Raw genomic sequence first — 16,292 nt, 5'->3', positions numbered from 1 at the left:
CTGATGAAGAGCTAGTTCTGAATAGTGATTCAGCTTTCCACAGTTCCGACCTGTTCACGAGGCCTGCTGCTGGTTACTCTCTGGCAACCTCCACTCTAGACTCTTAGAACAAAGGAAAGTTCTGGCACTCGGACACACTGGCCGTTCCGTGGTTGTCCGGGCTGAGTCTCAAGATGGTCAGGAGGCGCGCTGCGAGAATGTCCTGCCCTTGGGAGCCTTCTGCTCCTGGGCCGTCCTGCCCTGGAATTCTCCTTTGAATTCCCTTTAGAATTGTTGGATCTGAATCTGAATCTGAATCTCACAGGCTCTCTGTGTTGCCTGTTTTTACCTGGAGGAACTTTAGCTCATTGATTGGCTGAAAGTTCCATGGGCATCAGAGTCCCACGTGGGTTACTCGGCCCTACCAGTCCCTGATTGGTTGATCAAGGTGAGATATGAGTCACTTAGTCCTGACACTTAGGAATGCAATCCAGATGTCCAACTCGCACTCCCTAGACAGATAGGCGCCAATGGGTGACCATTGATCATGATAGCCAGGCTTAGCTAAGTGCATCCCCCTTTGGGAGCTGTCCTTGGACCTTAAATCACCTTGCGTGAAAGGTTTCTCTGTGGCTGCACCACAGAGATGAACAGAGAAATGAGGCCTAATTTGGGAAAGCTCAGAAACACTTAATTCTGCCTTATTATTAAGCCTCGCCACTACAGTGTCCTTTAGCCTGTGGTCCCGCCTTACATGGAGAGCATCGTGCAGCTGTCAAGCGTTTCGCAGCCACGCCCCCTTTTCATCTTCTCTCTGGCTTAAGCGTCACTCCGCCCCTCTCTCTTGACATTTCATGTCAGCATGTCAGAAGTCCGAGTGACATTTTTAATGGCTGAGTGAGGGCGCGATGCTGAAGCAGAGAGGCCACTTCAGCCACAGAGACTTGTGCTAGGTGAGATCTGAAAGACGGACTCGCAACAGAAACAGACCAAAAATGTATCGGTGAGATCAAAAGGCAAATGCAACATTCAGCAGAGGGCGTCTAAAGATTAGGGAACGGGCGACTGAAATCCATGTGAGGCAAACTTTCCGGTGTGTGTACTGCAGCTGGGCTTGTTGGCGTTATTGGTAGTGCGTCAGTCTCGTCATCTGAGGGGCCTGAGTTTGATCCTCACACGGGGCAGGGCTGCTTCCTCTCTTGCTCTTTTCAAACACTTGCGGCAACTGTTCGCTCATAACCACGTCTGGAATGCGTGACCTTTACACGGGCGAGAAGCAACGCCGCATCCCTTTTCTAAAGAACATTCACATTCAGAAATAAGTCAAGAAATTTGCCATTACTTTCGCTCGCACTGCTGTCAGCCTGCCCATGTTGCCAAAGAAAGATTCACTCGGCGTCAACATGACGAAACAGCGATCACTTGAAAACAATGTTCCACACTCCGTAAGCAAGAACTTCAGTGTTTGCAGTCACCCGATATGCCGATAGTCAAAGGAGCGCAAAACACGAAGCGTCAAAAGACAAGATGAGTTGATGGAAAGAGCGTTGAATTGATGAGCACAAAAGTTCAGCTCGTACAATAGGCAACGAAGGTCCCAGCGTCGTCATCGCACTTGAAAGGACTGCCTTGCAGACCAAGGGCAGTGGGCGGTGCCCGGTAAGAGGGGCAGAGGCGGTAAGACATGATGCCGAGACGCATGAAGCGAGGGGGATTAGCTCAAATGGTAGAGCGCTCGCTTAGCATGCAAGAGGTAGCGGGATCGATGCCCGCATCCTCCAGGTCTGAGTTTGGATCTCCGGAAGCCCAGTGCTCTTGTTTAGCTTCTGCGACTTCTGACAGGTGCTCCTCCGTTGCGGAGAGAATGTCCTTCAGTTGTCAAGCGTTGAAGGGCCACACCTCCTTCCCAACCTCAGTCTGCACTGAGTGCGTCTCCGGCATTTTCTCGTCCAATTTGTCAGCTTAGCAAGTGAAAAGTATATCCGAGTGAAAACAGTGCTGATAATACTCTCACGAATTGTTAGAAGACGTGCTTTTGATCATCGATTGCTTAACAATCACATTCGTTCGACTTGAGCCATCAAGCTCGTAGTTTTCCTTCAAATCTTGAAAGCTCTCAGTGAGAACATCATAGGCTGCAGGACGCCCCGTAACTTGATTACTTCAACAGAAAGAAGAGCAGACAGCTCGACAATTATGTGAGGCGCAGAGAGCGCAAGGCGAGCCGCACACGTTTCGGTGGCTGAGAGAGGGCAGTTTTTGCTTCTGCATTTCCCAAGTAAGGACGCATGACAACAAGCGATCGCGGTGCTCATCTACGACACAGTGGTGATGAGTTTTCAGTACGTGTTCTTTTGAACGAGCAATGAGGTTGCCGCCTTGGACAGCTGACTGCACGCTCTCATTGTGCCACGTGATGAGAATTCACCAGGCTCGTTCAGTCATTAGTCACATTCCATCGTTTGCCATAAGCAGACGCTGCGAAGTGATGTGGATATCAGTTCCCAGTCTTGTGGAAGAGGAGGAAAAGAGCACACGAGGGCTCGTCCGGGAGTTGAACCCGGGACCTCTCGCACCCTAAGCGAGAATCATACCACTAGACCAACGAGCCACAGCAGCACTTTCCATTTCAATCTGTCAGCGAGCTTGAGGATGGGGAGAGGCGCCATTCGCTCGTCCAGTCAGACCTTCATCAATAAGTCAAGAAAGCTGCAATTACACGACTGCCTTGCAGACGAAGGGCAGTGAACTGTGCCCGGTAAGAGGGGAACAAGCGGCACTAGGTGACGCCGAGGCATAAGTCCCAGCGAGGGGGGTTGTCTTGTATGGTACAGCGCTTGCTTTGCATGTGGGAGATAGCAGGATCAATTCCCGCATCCTCCAGGTGTGTGCTTAGAGCTTGATGTGCCGAAAGGTGTCCTTTAGCCTGTGGTCCTGCCTTACATGGAGAGCATCGTGCAGCTGTCAAGCGTTTCGCAGCCACGCCCCCTTTTCATCTTCTCTCTGGCTTAAGCGTCACTCCGCCCCTCTCTCTTGACATTTCATGTCAGCATGTCAGAAGTCCGAGTGACATTTTTAATGGCTGAGTGAGGGCACGATGCTGAAGTAGAGAGGCCACTTCAGCCACAGAGACTTGTGCTAGGTGAGATCTGAAAGACGGACTCCCAACAGAAACAGACCAAAAATGTATCGGTGAGATCAAAAGGCAAATGCAACATTCAGCAGAGGGCGTCTAAAGATTAGGGAACGGGCGACTGAAATCCATGTGAGGCAAACTTTCCGGTTTGTGTACTGCAGCTGGGCTTGTTGGCGTAATTGGTAGTGCGTCAGTCTCGTTATCTGAAGGGCCTGTGTTTGATCCTCACACGGGGCGGGGCTGCTTCCTCTCTTGCTCTTTTCAAACACTTGCGGCAACGGTTCGCTCATAACCACTTCTGGAATGCGTGTCCTTTACACGGGCGAGAAGCAACGCCGCATCCCTTTTCTAAAGAACATTCACATTCAGAAATAAGTCAAGAAATTTGCCATTACTTTCGCTCGCACTGCTGTCAGGCTGCCCATGTTGCCAAAGAAAGATTCACTCGGCGTCAACATGATAGAACAGCGATCACTTGAAAACAATGTTCCACACTCCGTAAGCAAGAACTTCAGTGTTTGCAGTCACCCGATATGCCGATAGTCAAAGGAGCGCAAAACACGAAGCGTCAAAAGACAAGATGAGTTGATGGAAAGAGCGTTGAATTGATGAGCACAAAAGTTAAGCTCGTACAATAGGCAACGAAGGTCCCGGCGTTGTCATCGCTCTTGAAAGGACTGCCTTGCAGACTAAGGGCAGTGGGAGGTTGCTGTTTTGAGACGGAGGCATTGGGATGGTGGGCCGAGATCTATTCTTCTTAAGGAATTCTTCATCGTGAAAGATCGGTCCACAGGTCTTCCAAAGAACTCGGGGAATCATGTGCTACTGAATGGAGTGAAGTGCTGAAACACATGATATGCCCCCTTGATCTCACATGCACAATTCTGCTGCAACATGCACAGCTACCGTCCACACCAGGCAGTGGGGCTTCAGCAGAATTTGCTACGCCACCTGCAATTACATATCCAGCTGCACACATATACATGGCCCTTCTTTCCTTTTCAGGATCTCAAAAAAAAGCATAGTGTGGTTTTCCTGCCACCTGATTGACCTCATCTCCCTCAGAATGTGCCCCGCCACATTCATTGCTGAAGCAGGACGGAGGCTAACGGACATGTCAGAACAGTGAGGTTCAACGATCTCTCCAAAATATTGTGGTTGTAGTGGAAGAGATATGTTTTAAATTGTACCTTGGTATTTCATACTCTCTCTAGAATGTTATCCATTTCTATTTTATTTTGACAGGAACTGTTAAAAGGCTAATGACACTAGATGAAAAGAGAAGAAAGAAAACACAACATTTCAGCCGTGGAGGCTTCTTCAGGTGTGAGGGCTCCACGGCTGAAATGTTGTGTTTTCTTTCTTTTCTTTTAAGCATGGAATAGACCTATTACTTGTTCCTTTGCAGCCTACACATGGTGATGCAGCTCCCCACCTAAACTGCAAATGATACTAGATGCCTGGTAGTTTGTGGTACTTGGTTATTGTCTTATGTTTGCTCAAACTGCATATGTGTTGTAGCAGCGATGCTTATTAATAAGAAAGAATTAAGTGTTCTGAGCCTTCCCAAATGAGGCCCCATCTCTGTTCATCTCTGTGGTGCAGCTACAGAGAAACTATTCATGCAGGCTGATTTAAGGTTTCCTTTGATAAGGGACAGCTCCCAAAGGGGGATGCACTTAGCTAAGCCTGGCTATCATGATCAATGGTCATCCATTGGCGCCTATCTGTCTAGGGAGTGCCAGATGGACATCTGGACTTCATTCCTAGGTGTCAGGAGTAAATGACTCATATCTCACCTTGATCAACCAATCAGGGACTGGTAGGGCCGTGTAACCCACGTGGGACTCTCATGCCCATGGAACTTTCAGCCAATCAACGAGCTGAAGTTCCTCCAGGTAAAAACAGGAAACACAGAGAGCCTGTAGTAAGATTCAGGAGAATTCTGTGGACTTTTCTAAAGGGAATTCAAAGGAGAATTCCAGGGCAGGACGGCCCAGGAGCAGAAGGCTCCCAAGGGCAGGACATTCTCGCAGAGCGCCTCCTGACCATCCTGAGACTCAGCCTGGACAACCACAGAACGGCCAGTGTGTCCGAGTGCCAGAACTTTCCTTTGTTCTAAGAGTCAAGAGCGGAGGTTGCCAGAGAGTAACCAGAGGATCCACCTGAGGTTAGCACCAGTAGCAGGCCTCGTGAACAGGTCGGAACTGTGGACAGCTGAATCACTATTCAGAACTAGCGCTTCATCAGGAACGAACCGGTCTTCTTCCTGACTTGCTGGGACCCACAGTCATCTTTTCTCCTGTGCGCAAACTTTGCTAGTTAAAGCCAACACTAACTAGCCGGTCAGTGAGCATCTGCAGCGCACCATCGCAAGCCGCACAGTACAGGCAACAGGCACCGCACTGGCACCGAGCCAGAGAGTGCGGATTGGACAGCAACAGCCTGCAACTGTTTCTTTGAGTCAGCAGGAGATCTGAATCCCCAGAGATTGGATGAGTATTCACTTATTACTTCACTGCATTACTGCTCGAGAATTCAATTGTTATCCCAACCAGTTGATATCAATTTAATTCCTAAGAGTTATGTACTTGTTTTGAGTATCTAATGTAGAAGTTATAACCAAGTTCATTTATGAAACGGTCTAAATGAATGATATACTGAATGTATGTCCCTCTTGGTTTGGAACTCTTCATGATTTAATATATACCTTTTGTATTCTGCTAACCCACACTCTTAAGATCTGTTATGTTTATATGCACATTTTATGTATTAATAAGTGTATTAGTATCTGTGTGTGTGCGTTAATGAGTTAACCCGCAAGGTCGGTTTTCTAATAGCCATTAAAGAATCATTTTGTGACTTACTGCTACAATTAATAATTGTCCCAGTAAATACACAAAACCCCTACACACGCATGGAAACCAATATTTACCTGCTAATCCAGTATGCAGCAGAGAACAGTTGGACAGAAGGTTAGTATCTGTCGATACTGCATCACAGAAGTCAGTCTCTTCCCCCTCATTATGCAGGCTGACTTGTTCACGATGAACTGTCCTCCAGTGACAGTCAGCTGCAATCACTGACTCAGACATGGTGTTGATACACTGACGGCACTTTGGCTGATTTGGTTAACATGCTTTCCTCTTAAACAGGAGATGCTGAGTTCAAATCCCAGCAGTGCTTTTCTTCCTGTCTTGTCTTACAAAATGTATCACTATGGATGATTACGTACAGCTTGATTTTGTTTAACGCAAGTTTTCATTTTCTTTCTGGAACAACTTGCTTTTCATGAAATCCATACAGCTTGTGAAAGATGAAATACAAATATTGCCTTGTATATCGCAGGCTGGTAAGAAAAAAGCATTATTTTCTTTTTTTTAAGCTTGCAAATGGAGAAAAGGGACACACGTGAGTCTCTGTTAATTGAAAGGTTAGTGGTTTGAGCCCACCCAGAAATGCACTTCTCATTATTGCAATGTAAACCTCATCTCTACTTATTCGGATTTCTTAGCAAAACCTTAACCCACTTGATATTTGCAAGAAATGTGAATGTTTTTGTTAAACAATTAAGTATGTAAGTCAATATCACTGGGAATGGCCAATAATGACCAACATTCAAGGACATCATATTCAGGTAAGGACTTTGATCTTCGAACGGCTAGCAGAAGAATTCTCTTGATGCATCCTTAGTTAGAATATTTAAAATTACGACACAGATTTCTTGGAGAACTTGACAAGCAAAAAAGACAATTGGACAGCATGATTATGCTAGGACTGTACATTTGTATTTTAATACTTTTGTATATTTATCTTAATTGTAATATACATGTAACCATAAATGCTGTTCTATGTAAATACATTTTGTTGTATTTTATCATATTTTAGCTGAGGGCACAAGGGGGTCTATTATACCTTCCGAAACTTCCAAGACAACTATAACAGAGGCTCATATTTTAATATAATTTGCTTTAAAAGAAAACTACAATTTGTACGATATCAACCCTCAATATCGACGTTCAAATGAAGGATTTAAAGAAGCAACAGCGATAGGAGAGTACATTGATTTTGGACCAATGTTTGCATCTGAACAATCCTTCCTCCTGGAAAGAAGAAAAAACAGGTATGTTTTGAGTCTCATGATGATGCTCTTCTGGATAAAAAAAAACAGTGCAAATTTGTTTCGGATGTATTTTGGATAACATTATAACTGTCATCGAAGAGAAATTTGATCAGTTGAATGCAGTCAAAACTTTTGACATTTTATATGATGACAGGACGTACATTTAGGACTCAGTACCGATAACGCTGCTGATATTGATGGAGTAGAAATTAAGTGTATTGGTAGTTTTATCTGAGGCAAGAAGTACTAGAACACCTCCTATAAAAATGTTAGGATTCAGAGCAAGAAATATTTTTCCACCTCACCCAATGGTATTGCATTAACGAGGCTGAATCTGGCTTCTTATTCGCCAGCTTCTTCTTCTGCCCTAAATGCTGCTGCTGTGATGTTATGCCGCCTTTCACCTGTAGATGGCTCTTTACAGTAATTTTTAAAAGTACTAATTTTTGTACTTTTGTACAGTAATAACTGATTACTGTATTTATCCTCAGTAAAGGGGAATATGTAAGTGACTATCCAAATATAATTTTTGTGTGAAACACATTTCAGAAAATTGTAAACCAATTTTCAAAACTCACAATAACACAAACACAATAAGTAAATAAGACAAAGGCAAAACATAAGTTCACAGGCACTTTCTGCATATTTACCACGACCTTACCTTCTGATCATCAAAAGTCTTAAAATCTTGCATTTTACAAGAACTTTTTAATATAAATGGGACATTTAGAACATGGCATATGAGAATATATGGTTAACCGAGGATGAGCAACGGGTGATGGCACTTTCTGCTTCTTGCTATAAACCTACCCCCTGGTTATAAAAACATCTAAAAATTATGACACTGAGGTGTGAGAGACAATGGAACAGACTATCAAAATCCTGAACTTTAGGAAATTTTACAGTACCATTTTTTCAAATATGACCCTGTGAACATGGCATGTCCCTCCTTCCTCATTACCAAAACATCTCAATGTTCCGACACTATGTACATTGGTAATTACAACACTTCACTGTTGCATTTCTGAGTTGTGACATTGTGAACATGGCATGTTAAAGTATATAGAAAATCTAGATCAGAACAGGCTAAATGCAATTCATAGTGATTTATCATTTTCTGACTTTCTAAATGAAAAACAATTTTTTTCGATGATTATGACACTTCGGTATGACATAAAATATGCTTCAATGACAGAATAAATAATCATGGAAAAAATACCCACAGTGGACATTCATAGTTGTGATTATAGGAATGTTAAATATCAGGTGAGTAGCTGCGTCAGCATGCGTAGGCTGCAAAGGAACAAGTAAAGGGTTATTCCATGCTGAAAAGAGAAGAAAGGAAACACGACGTGTTGGCCGTGGAGCCTTCTTCAGGTGTTAGAAAGACAGGGCAGTATGCAAAGATAATTTTCTTTTTATCTTTGCTGACTGCAGTTTATCTTTGATGACAACATCAAAGACATTAAGGAATTCTTACGGCTAACAGCTCCACATCAACTTCCTTTTATAACTAACCTCATCAGTTCTCTCAACTGCACTCTTCCAGTTTCTCACTTCAGAGAAGGATAAAAAACTCAATCATCCTCAACAGAGAAAAACCATCAACACCCCTACCACCTCCACCAATCCTAACTTTGTTGTTACTATACCCTCTGACCTTTCCCTTTCACCCCTTTGCATCCTCAGCTAACATATTTTAATATTACAACACAATTACAATAGATTGTACAGTATTTACAGTTTAAAATTAAGGTAAATATGTCCAAATATCAAAATCCAACTGCACAGTGCTAACAAAACAATGCTTGTCAACTTCTCAAACAAATCTGCATTGTATTTTTAAAATATTTCAGCAGAAGATGTGATGGGAGTATAAATGACGATTCGACGATCATTTTTCTTGGGTGAATATGGTTTTCTGGGGAGTTGCGATGTTGGGCATTATTGGACATTTTTGACAAGTGTTGAACAGTCACATTTCCTACAAATATTAAAATGGCTATGGTTTAGCTGAGAAATCCAATCGACCTATGCGAAAACAATGTTTACATCGCAGAAGAAACCCATCCCTGGGTGGACTTGAACCACCAACTTCTCAGTTAATAGCCGAACGCGCTAACCGATTGCGCCACAGAGACTGACTGGTGGAGTCTTTTCTCGAATCAAAAAAAAAAAATCTCTTACCGTTTATTTTGCCAGCCGGTAATATTTCTTCTGCACTGATAACCAAGAACTGAATTTCATGTTTCGCAAGCTGTGTGAATTTCATCAAAAACAAGTTTTTGAAAGGAAATGAACACATGCATTTAACAAAATCAAGCCCTTTGTGATTGCCCGAAATGGTACGTTCTGTATTACAAGATAGGAAGAAAGACACGGCTGGGATTTGAATCACAGTTCTTTTGTTCAATAAAGAGGCACTTTAACCAACTAGGCTACGGTGACAGGACCACCATCACTTTTTACAGCCTCTTGGACACACCGCTCTGAGACATCTGCGTTCAGAAAGCGCTGAACCTGCTCTCAGAGCAAATTGCCTCTTTTACATACAGTAGCAGCCCCGACACTGAGAAACGAAGAGAACTGGCTTTTATCTGGCATTTTTCATGTCCAATGCGTTTGACATCTAACAAGGGCGACAAAGTTCTTCTGCAACATTATTTCTTCTTCTTTTTTATTTCTGTACGCTTTGATAAAAAACTAGAAATCGTGCAAGGGAAAAATGTCTTTTTTTCATAGAGAAAACGTGGACCGGGAAGTGTTGTGTTGAGAAGAAGTGATTTAACATGATACGTGACCTAATTTATCGGAGCAAATGCTCACCCAGCAAGGTCTGGAGAAGTTGGAGAGTCTGGTGGATGTGTTAATTATACGGTGTTGTGGAAGAAAACAGTCTTTCTTTGAATTCTCAATCAATCGGAATTTCAGTGCGAAACATAAACCCTTTGTGTGATTTAAAGAGATAATATTTTAAAACTCATAAAAAATCAGAAAACACGTTTCTCACTTTGAAATTTTAGACGGGGCGGTATATTACTAGTAGCGACACTGAGCACACTATGGGGGAATTCAGGTTATGTGAAATACCAGCAGTTTAATAAATAACGCATCTGATTTTGGATCATAAGATTGTAGGTCCGACTTCTACCTGGCTCGTGTAAATTTTATTCAAGCTCCACAGTAATAGATGTCTATTATGTAATGAACCGCACCTGAAAGCAAACATTGGGTCTGTTTCCTTTGTTTTCCAGCATGAAATAGCAAATCGTTACAAAAAGTACCTGCTAATGTCCAATAGCGTTTTTTTTTTCAAATTACATTTTCAGGCTTCAGACACTTTTTAATAAAACAAAAGTGTCCGGAAACTCCCTAACTTTCAGGTTTGCTTGAACCTGTATTAAAAGAAGTTATTTGAAACTTCCGGGATCCCATTCTCTGATGTAGCTGTCTCTAAAGACGGATGTGATGTTTCGCAGATGTGAACTGTGCCTTCTCTCTTGTGTTCAAGGGTATTCGCTGTGTGAGATCCTAACTGTATGTCCAGTAGGGCTCTATTTTGTTTAGATTATGTTGTGTACAGATAGAACTCAACTGCATGGTGTGAATTCTGTGTTCAGGACGAGCAGAACCTGAAAAACTAAAAGTAGACCTCAATGCAATTTGAACACGCAGCCTTCTGATCTTTAATCAGACCACGCTACCTTTGCACCACGAGGTCACGACTATCAGCTAATTTGAATTCCCGAAAGGAGACAAATCAGCTTCACAAAAAATTCTGTGAAGAGCGCCGCTCTTCTGAAGAGAGTCTCTTCATCCCAGACCACATTTTATTCTTCCTGCGCAGCTGATGTGCAGGTGTTGTTCTCAATAACAGATCCAGGAACACTGACTGTTTTTCTATTTTTTTTAATTAAGTACCCCATGGTGCAACGGTAGCACGTCTGACTCTAAATCTCCAAGTTCATTTTCAAAGTATATCAGAGTCAACTGATACTGATGAGGTTTTGCTGCTACTGAACCCGCAGTCTTCACCTTAAAGTTCAATTCCCCAAGCCTTCTGACCTTATATGTCCATCCCTTCTCGTCAAAACTCATATTTTCACAGAGTACCCTACAGAAATCGCAGTATAGAATGAAAAACTCAAGTAGATCTCGGCCACTGTTGGTGATTTTCCTTTAAAAATTTATCTCCTGAAATTTTACGGAGTGTATCACTTTCACTGAGACCGAGGAGTGTTAAGCTGTACATGAGTCTTTGTGGCTCGGTTGTTAACAAAAAGGGTGGTGGTTTGAGCCCTTCCAGGGACGCTATGAGCCTTTTAATGTACACACCCGTCTCACTTTATCTCCACAGCCGGTCTCCACCGCAATCAAATACAGAGCCCGCAGGGGTCAGTAAGCTCGCATATATAGCTCACTGTGTATATAATGAAGAAGCAGAGGTTAGTTTCTTATCTGCGCGTTACAGGGCCTTATGCAACTCGTACCAACAGCTGGGGTTTGATCCCTACACGGGCTATTAGTTGAAAGGTCATTGTAAATGACATGTAAGAGATTTATAGATAGATACTTTATTGATCCCGTGAGGGAAATTAATCAAGCTTATCCAGCTGGCTTTTATGTTTCACACTAAATTGCGATCTTGAAACCAAAATAGTTAGAAATATGGAACACAACCGTTGTTCCCCAAGAAGGAAAGCTGTTTAACACTGATGACACACCTTTTTATTTAACCCAGATTGTGAAGACAACTCTGCCCTATCAAAGGAAAATGTTGCACAAAAGTTGGAAAGCACACTCTGAATCCATCTGTACTGTATATTTGATTTCCGCGAACTGTTCAAGGCTGCTTGGTGCTTCGCAAGCAAGTCATTTCAGGGAAGAAACTCAGTTTAGAGAACTACTGGTGCATTTTCACTCATTGAACTTGATCTTTGTACTCTCTTTTCATTCTCAGCTATAATATTTCAAAATTACAGTTCGGATTTGTTGGAAAACTTCACAGGCATTATTAAGTTAGGACTGTACAATTGTATTTTAATATCTTGGTATATTTACCTTCATTTTAATATGGATGTAACCATAAATGTTGTACTTTTGTCGTACTTTTTAAAACATTTTAACTGAGGACGCACGACGACTATTATACCTTGTGATACATGCAAGACATCTGTAAACGAAGATGTAATTACAGTTAAATTGGCAATTAAAAGAAAACCACAATTTGTATAATATGATTTCTCTATGTCGATGATCAGTTGAAGGATTTGAAGAAACTATATATTATTCCTCGATATCGATGATCAGTTGAAGGATTTGAAGAAACAGCGGCAATAGCAGGTGATTTTGGTTTTGAACCCATTTTTACACCTCAATAATTCTCGAAAAAAGAAAAGACAGGCATGTTTTGAGTCTCATAATGATCATCTTCTCGATCCAAAGAAACATATAAATTTGATTCCTTCCGTAGTATTGGGATTTTCTTACGAAGATCTCACGAAGTATTGCCAGGATCTATATTTAGCATTCGGTAGCGATAACACTGCTGATATTGATTGAGTAGAAATCTATGATGTATTGACAACTTTATCTGAAGCGAGAAGTCCTAGAATGCTGCCTATGAAGTGTTAGGATTCATACCAAGATAAACTTTTTGTTTTCAACCCAAAATGCTGCTATTGCATTACACATTATATGAACATTACCAGTTTTGGTAGCTTCTCTGCATGATTTTTCAAAACTGAAACTAATTACAAAATTACTTAAGATCAACCATTACAAACAATTATAAATCAGGGCTAATATTAATATCAACTGATGTTACTACAGAAAAAAAGATTTAACTGAAATATGAATAAGACTATGCAAGCCTAAAAAGTAGAACAATTCAATTTATTTAACTTTTTTTTGAGAAATGGGCTCACACACCGGAAGACACTAACGTTTCTCTTCGTTAGAGTATGTGAATAACGGTTTAACCCAAAATGTTTGGAGTCCAGAGGGAGGACTTGCTCGCTGAATGATCTCTCAAGAAATCCCTGGTGAGATTCAACAGGTGTTTTCTTCAACAGCCACTAAAAGTCTGATGACCTTCTCTGGATTTCCTGAATATGACGTAAAATTAGTTCAAATCATTTGGTAGTTAACAGAACGAAATGCTTTGGAGGTACATTTAAAACAGCAGAGCAAGACTGTAGCACTGCGTGTGTGACTGAATTTAATTGTGTAAACCTGGCTCTCTATGAACACGAGCAAAGAGTTCTTACTCAACAGAAGATTGCAATGTGAGCACAATAATTTAAGACATCTAGAGATGCCAGAGATTGAAAGGACTTCATACATGAAAAGCATGCACTCTACCACTGAGCTACATCCCCTATTGCACAGATGGTGGAACTGACTTAAAGATGTGCATATGTTCACTGACCACAATCCACCCTTCATGAATAATTGAAATGAATAATTTATTTTTATATCCAGTCACATGGGCGACGGTGGTTGATTCTTCAACGGGGGAGTGCGTTTTTCTACCTCCTTACTCGACTGTCTTTCAATTATGTTTTCTTTGAAACCTTTTTGCATCTTTTAAGTGCTTGTGATTAAATTACGCATAGAAAAACAGCAGTACAGTTGATGTTCATGGACCGATGCACACAACTCCAGTGATAAAGCCCTTTTGTAAATATTGTAGAAGAACGTTAAAGGGCGAAACAACGCTCCAACCACGTGAATGGTAACAAGAAGGATCGTGTTCTTATTTAATATGTGCTTTTGAATTGCCTTGTCAATACACACAGGCTTTAGAGATGGACAAATAATTTACAGTGGTGTTTGTAAACAAAGATGGAACATGTTATTTCTATACCAGGAAGAAAGGAGCAGACTCTTAAACTTTAAGAGACAGAAACAACACCTCATCACAGCTAACACTAATTAAAACGACATCACAACAGAAGAGTGAAGCCTTGAGTGAATCAAATTAGTTTTTGTTGGTCATCTGTGTCTTCATAACTTTGTAGGTGAGAGAGAGGATTGCGAAAATGTGCAGGTGCTTCTCAGAAGTGCGTTGGTGGTATAGGTTCCTTCAAATAACTGAGCCAGTGCATCCCCAAATCTTTTCAAGATGATCTGTGATCTGGTAACACATATCCTGAAACTAACATTCGAGGTAGGAAGTGTGCTCTTAAACAACAAAACACTCAAAAAGGAAGAAGCAGATCTCTGTACACAAGACGGTAGTGCGATATTAGAATTTCAGAGTTCTTGACGGATTCAGGCTCCTTCTCAGAGGTCCTTGCTCGCCAAATAACTTTGCATCTGAGGAAGAGCACCACGGAAAAAACCCAACTCAACAAGAGAGCGCGTTGGTTGCTCTTGCTCTTAATGCAAGAAGCTGTTTTTTTTTCCTCGCAATAATAATTATTAACCAGAAACAGCAGTACAGGTAGGTCGCATTTGTGATTATGTCACTTCTCTGCTTAAGCAAGGTCAATAAAAGACTCTGAAAGTAGTAAAGCAAAACTGAACTCAAAATCATATTAGGAATTATGAGCGATATCTCCATACAGGTAATCCAACAGAACGTTGAAATATTTGAATATCATCTCTCTGTATATTGCGCTGCTTTTAACCCAGAGTAAAACTATTGGATTGAAGGAATGCTAACCGCTGGGTTAAAATGTATAGTTGTTATTTGGAGAAATCTGTAAACTCGTGATCTTATATGTTTTAAAAGACAGCACAGGAAAAAACAGTGCTGATTATTTTCCGGAGACGGAGCACTGATGACCTATCCGAGCTAATCGATAAAACCCACCCAGTGGATACTCTAGCAGAACGTCAAAGAACATTCACCTTTGTATCCAAAGAAACCACAGGAACAACATCAGGAAGCACAATCAATTCCCCTTTTAAATCTTTCCTGTAAGGTATGCTATGTGAATTCATGAAGTTAATCCTCTGATCTCTTTTGATCACGAACAAAGTACTTCTGATGGAGCGCTATGTTCAAAGATTTAATAAGCTTTACCCCTGCCAATGATTCGGCGTGAAGAATTAAAAGTTTCACAGACAAAAGCAGCTCACCACCACAGCCAATATTAAATGTACTTGCCGGTACACTATCATGTGCACTGCCTCAAAAGTGATCTCGGCAGATGTTGTTCCCTACATAAAGCTGAATGTGCCAAAGAGAATTTCTGTTGAGAAAACAAAATATTTTTTCTGCCTTGATGTTAAGCCTGTCTTTTAGAAAGTCTATCTCTAAACACCTCCCGCAGCCTAACAAAAAGCGCTTTTACTGATCGTATTGCAGGTCTTAAAGCATTAACATTTGGCAGCGGTGGGATTCGAGCCCACGCCCCCAGAGAGACTGGAGCCTAAAATCCAGCGCCTTAGACCGATCAGCCACGCTACCTTCCACCAGCTCCATCTTCCTCACATTGCTGACTTGGAAAATGCCGGAGGCTTCAGCTCTTGTCGTCGGATCTAATGATATCATGACATGTGGAAGTGACTGCACCTTCATCTTCCGAGATGCTTTCAATAGCACAAACGCTACTTTCACCGGCACAAACATAGCAATAACGAAGGAGGTGAGTTTCATCCTTTGTGCTGTTTGTAGGGGCGCAACTCTACGGTGATCTACTGACTTGAAGAGCAAAAATCAAAATCCTCTGCTACTACTATTGCTTTTTTCATAGTTTCTTCAAATCCTTCATTTGAACGCAGATTTTGAAGGATATTGATGATAATACCACATAAATTGTGGTTTTCGCCAATTTTATTCAAATACCAGCCTTTTTTACAGTTCCTTGTGTGTTTCACAAGGTATAATAGCCCCCCTCGCATCCTCAGCTAACATATTTTAAAATTGCAATAGATTATACAGCATGCATGTTTACATTTATATTAAAATTAAAGTAAATATACAAGAATACATACAGTGCTAGCCCAATAATTCTTGTCAGGTTCTCCAACAAATCTGCGTTGTTATTTTAACATGTTTCAGCTGAGGGTGCAACAGGAGGATAAATGAATTTTCCCACCAGC

At 41.7% G+C, this 16,292-nt stretch overlaps 2 non-coding genes across 2 annotated transcripts; both read right to left on the bottom strand.

Annotated features, from left to right (window-relative positions):
- Positions 1–2,518: 2,518 nt before the first annotated feature.
- On the bottom strand, positions 2,519–2,590 carry trnap-agg (transfer RNA proline (anticodon AGG)). Its single transcript has one exon. It is a non-coding gene; the product is annotated as a tRNA-Pro (tRNA).
- A 6,715-nt stretch (positions 2,591–9,305) lies between these two features.
- trnan-auu (transfer RNA asparagine (anticodon AUU)) lies at positions 9,306–9,379 on the bottom strand. The gene has a single exon. It is a non-coding gene; the product is annotated as a tRNA-Asn (tRNA).
- Between the last annotated feature and the right edge of the window lie 6,913 nt (positions 9,380–16,292).

This window comes from Lepisosteus platostomus, chromosome 5 (assembly GCF_059453375.1).
Source record: "Lepisosteus platostomus isolate fLepPlt1 chromosome 5, fLepPlt1.hap1, whole genome shotgun sequence".
NCBI lineage: Eukaryota > Metazoa > Chordata > Actinopteri > Semionotiformes > Lepisosteidae > Lepisosteus > Lepisosteus platostomus.
Note: the sequence above shows the minus strand (reverse complement) of the source record. Positions and strands in the feature narration are given on the sequence as shown.